This window comes from Tupaia chinensis, unplaced genomic scaffold, assembly GCF_000334495.1.
Source record: "Tupaia chinensis unplaced genomic scaffold, TupChi_1.0 Scaffold000059_1, whole genome shotgun sequence".
Lineage (NCBI taxonomy): Eukaryota > Metazoa > Chordata > Mammalia > Scandentia > Tupaiidae > Tupaia > Tupaia belangeri.
Window position 1 is genome coordinate 198,436 of NW_006159517.1, and position 4,884 is coordinate 203,319.

The following is a 4,884-nucleotide window of genomic DNA, read 5'->3' on the forward strand; positions in this document are numbered from 1 at the left end:
CCCAGCAGCCTCTCTTGCTATGCTGGCCTGAAGGGGTGTACATGGGATGAACAAAGCAAAGGAGGCAAGTGTACACATCGCAGGGGAAGGTCTGTCAGTTACTCTGCAGGAACTACTCTGGGCCAGGCAGAAGCTGGCACAGACTCAGATGCTGAGGAACTGCCCTGTCTCCAAGGAGCTGAAGCTGCTGAGTGACGTAAGCTGGCTCATGGCAAGTGAGTGCACCAGACTGGTTGAGCAAAAGGTGCTAGGCTTTGTCAGGGAGTCCGCCGGAAGTGCATCTGAGTCACCTTGGACTCAGGGCCATATAATCAACTGCCATGTCCTGTTGGCCCCTCTCTTTCTACCCTGCTGCTCCAGCTTCTGCCCTTACCAGCCTGATCTTCTAAAAGCACGGCTTCAACTGTATCTCCCTTCTGCTCCTACACCTTTGTTGTGACCTACAGAATAAATCCTGGCCCTTGAAACCCTCAGCTCCCTCCCCCACACACACCACCTAGCTTTTCCACTCTTAGGAAACCTGGTCCTGTCCAATGGCTCATATTTCCAGATCTTTCATCCATACCTTACTCTTCTATGCTTAGCTTGCTCGAAGGCTCTTCTCTTCCTCTGAAGTCTGATAGCATGTATCTGAATCACTTACTTATCTGAAACCAATATTTTGTTGATAAGGTACTAAAGGTAGACTTCAGTCAGGTAGTGTTTATGTTTACTCAAGGGCTCAATGGGAACACTGCTATCTTTACACCCCTGCAGCTCCCTGGGTTTCCAGTCTTCATCTGTGTACATTGGGTTAGTGCAGGTAGTGAACACCTCTTGCTTTTGCTCGTCTAGCATTTCTTCCTAGTCTTTTAGAGGACCACTTCTTTTTTCCTTTTTCTCCACTTCTTTTTTTTTTTTTAATTTTAATTTAAAATTTTTAAGGTTTTCGTTATAGGGCATGTGTGCTCACTGGAAAGATATAGAGAGACAAGAAAGAGGAAAAGTGAGGAATCACCCTCCAGGGTGATCATGTCACAATCCTTTCTTCTCTATTCTCTATTCTCTTCTCAGAATTTGGGACATGCATGCACCTGTGCCTGGCATGATTTTTCAGTCACCAGGTCTGGGACTCAAACTGCATTCAGCCGTGTGGGAGTCCAGCACCTTAACCACTATGCCCCCTGTTGGTCCCATGCCCCATTCTCTCCCCATGGGCCCAGTCTAGTCTGGTGAAAATGATGATATCCTATTCTCCTGGCTGCAGGCATTGGTTTGGAGGTGAGCATGTGACCTAAGTCAGCCCAGGGAGAGTCAGCCTTGGATGTTAGCTGGAAAGAGCTCCCGTGGTGGTCATCCTGAAACCTGGAGAAAGCCTGCCTGAAGATGAAGCTAACACGGAAGGAAACAGAGCCAGAGCCAAGAGAAGTAGAGAATGACAGGGTCCTGAAGACGTCACCACACCCTTCATCCGGTCAGGCCAAAAGCCAGAGGCATCCCTGAACTTCCCATTTGTGAGAGCAAATAAATGATCATTTATGCTGAAGTCTGGTTGAGCTGGGCATCAAGAGTCCTGAGCAATGCCATGTAGGCGGTGCCTGGGTATGTGTACTGGGCATGGCTGTGTGTGATGTGCACAGGACGCTGCTGTGATGGGTGGGGGAGGCAACAGGTGCTATGTACTTGTGCTCACGTGTGTCATGGAGCTGTGGGGATGGTTGTGCAGCATGTGTGCAGGTGACATGTAGAGAGGATGTGAGGGCGTGTGTGTACCCAAGTGTGAGTGTGAGGGGGATGAAAGCGGAAGTAGGGTGTAGGCTGCAGTTGTGTGAGCACAAGGTGGGGGGCTAGGTTGGTTTATCTGGGGAGAGAACCTGTCTCACATGTGTCCTTTGGATTTATATAGACATATAAAAACACCTGCTCAAGGGACCGGCAGGTGGTATGGTGGTTAAAGGTGCTGGACTCCCACATGGCTGACCATGGGTCAGGTCCTGGACTTGGTGGCTTGCTTCCTCACTTTCCCTTTCTCTTTCTCTGTCTCTCTCTGATCAAACTGGAAAATAATAGTAATAACAATAATAATAAATAAAAATAAATAAATTTAAATAGAATAATTCTTTAAAAACAAAAACAAAAAAACACCTGCTCGAAAGGCACTTGCCTATCAGCCTCTGCCTCTACTCCCCTAAAAGTCCTCCTTCTTTTCATGCTGAAGCCAATGCCTTAGAATCATGAATTCCAGGATGTACAGAATCACAAAGCTTTCACTGACGGTGGCGGTGAAGTGGGAAATATCGGATGCTGTGTAGAGCCACGCCTTGCTATCAGAGGAGACTCTCAGGCTTGGCTTGCTGGGGCTCAGCCAGATATCAGCCAGATTGGCGTCCTTACCTCCTTTCACTCACACAGGTGGGGACAGGGATGGGTAGGGCTGGCCTTGGGGCGGCTCACTTTTGAGGAGACCTCCTCAGTTCCCCTCTCTGTGGGCTGTGGCTGCTTTTATGGCAGGTCCTTAGCCTCGGACTGCGCCCCCTCTGACACCTGGATATTTATGACTTTAGGTCTGGGTGGCCTTGATCTCTGAACCTTTTCTCTAAGGCAGGTGGCTTTTAGCTGTTTTCTTTTTCTTTTTTTTTTTTATTTTATTTTTATTATTTTTTTAACTCTTGCTCCTTCCTATTCCTGCCTCAGTGCCCCACTTCACCAAAACACATTGGTCTTCCCAAGCTGGACCTTCCCTGACATGAAGCCTGGTCACCTCAGCGGTGCAGAGAGAGCCATAACTGTGTGGCATACTGGGCCTGCCAGCCCCTTAAGTGTCCCCAGCCCCTGCCTGGCTTGACCACAGTAGGGAAGTGACCGGGTGCCCCTTTCTCTTATCCCAACCTGCATACACAAGTTAGTATTTCCTGTAGGTCGAGACAGTGGAGGGGATAGGAACGACCTCAGCTGGGGTCGTGCCTCCCTGTGAGGTGGGATGAGAGGAGGGAGTGGGAGTGTGGGCTTTCTTGAGGATCAACCCTGCCTGCGTCTTTTCATGACCCCACAAGCGCTGTGCAGCTTTCTCTTCTGTACCAGGCATGGGAAGGTTCTGTTCTGGAGGGTCAGGAAAACAAAGGGGCAGCGTCAGCCGACCCAACGGGCCCTCTAGCTGGGTAGGGCTGACTCGCCTCCCCCGGACCTCAGGGTCCCCGCTGCAGTGGCTACACGGGGGCCCCAGCCATTACTGCAGGCCGAGAAGCGGGCTGCTGAGATGGTGTCAGAGGCTCCCACGCAAAAGAACCGGAGGCTGAAGCAGGCCAAAGAAGCTGCTCAGACTGAAATTGAACAGTACGGCCTGCAGGTGGAGAAAGAATTCAAGGCCAAGGAAGCCCAGCTCTGAGATCCCACAGAAGCTGCAGCACTGACGTGGAGGAGACCCAAGAGAAGATGACCATCCTCCAGAACTACTTCCTACAGAACAGGGAGGAAGTCTTGGATAACCTCTTGGCTTTTGTCTGTGACGTCCGGCCAGAAATCCCTGAAAACTACTGCATAAATGGATAGGAGAAGAACAAAGTGCCTGTCCCATGGATTGGTGTCTTAGATGCCCTCGTGGAATATGAAGCATTCTGGAGTTCTAGTTATATTCTTGGGAAAGGCATTAAATTCTGTATGTTATATAGCAGGTCCTCTCACTTTTTGCAGAGTAGCAAATCTAGCTTCTTTGTACAGACTTAGAAGTTATCCAAAGAATTCATCTTTTTACCTCATATTTCTTAGAAATTTTGGGACCAGCAGTTGGTGTAGTGGCTATGTCGCTGGACTCCCATGTAGTAGACCACGGTTCAAGTCCCTCACCTGGTGGCTTAAACTCGCACTGGGTGTGTGTGCATGCATGCCCCAGATCTCGAGAGGAGAATGAAGGAGAAGGGATTGTGGCGTGGCCACACACACACACACACCCTCCCCCCGTGGGGTGATTTCTCACTTTCTGCCTCTCTGTGACTCTCTGACTTTGGTGAGCGCATGTGCCCTATAGCAAACACCTCTCCATAAAAAAATAAAAGAAGTTTAATGGGTATATGTTGTTTTCCTATGCCTTTAGCTCAAGCAACATGTATCTCACTGTTAACTTTTTCTTTTTTAGATCTACTAAAAAAGGAAATTATTTGAAGAAAGAAAGGGGTTATTATTTTTTCCCTAATGCTTTCTTGAAAGTCAGGGGCTTTATCTATGAAAAAGTAGTGAGTAGTTACTTGTAACCTGTGCGAAGCAGCAGCCGGCCTTAACGTGGTCCTTTCCTGCTAAAGGCTAGAACAGTGACTACTAGTGTAATCGTTTGGGCTGCTTTCAGTTTCTTTTAATCAAAATATTAGATGATAGAATTCACAGACTTGTTATGTGTTATTACTTGGTGTACTGCTAATCATTTAAAAGTGAAAGACTTTTGTCACACACACACACACACACAAACACACACACACACACACACACACACACACACACACACACAAAGGGCCCAGGCCTTTCTTTTCACCCAGGATCGAGGTAGGCTCTGGGCTAGGATGAGTCAGGGCTGGCATGTCAGGGCTAGTCTGACATGGAATAGTATCAAGGCATTCAAAGATTCTGATCTAACCTCATGAGTATGGCTTTTTAAGTGGACAACCGGAGGATGTTTTTCAGATCACAAATGGAGCCCTAGATTTCTCTGAGTGGGCTGGAGAACGGAAACTCAGAAGTTTTCATCGCAGATAAGACTGATTTCAAGCACCCTCCTGCTTCCCAGGGGACTCTGGAGCTCAATGCCATGACTTTGCTCCTCCTTCCATCAAAATGTACTTGTCCTCATCCCTTCTCCCAGACCCTGTCCCCTGCTGGGTGCCAGTTTGCTCATCTGAGGACGGTCTCTCAGCTGCT

General features: G+C 48.5%; 1 long non-coding RNA gene and 1 pseudogene across 1 annotated transcript in view; both read left to right on the plus strand.

Moving 5' to 3' along the window:
• Positions 1–1,525, plus strand: part of LOC106736238 (uncharacterized) — a 13,076-nt gene extending 11,551 nt beyond the window's left edge. The window contains exon 2 of the long non-coding RNA XR_001371317.2: positions 1,247–1,525. This is a non-coding gene — a long non-coding RNA (uncharacterized LOC106736238). The remainder of the gene's footprint in view (positions 1–1,246) is intronic.
• Positions 1,526–2,213: 688 nt separating this feature from the next.
• Positions 2,214–3,528, plus strand: LOC102474733 (V-type proton ATPase subunit G 1 pseudogene; annotated as a pseudogene).
• Positions 3,529–4,884: the final 1,356 nt, after the last annotated feature.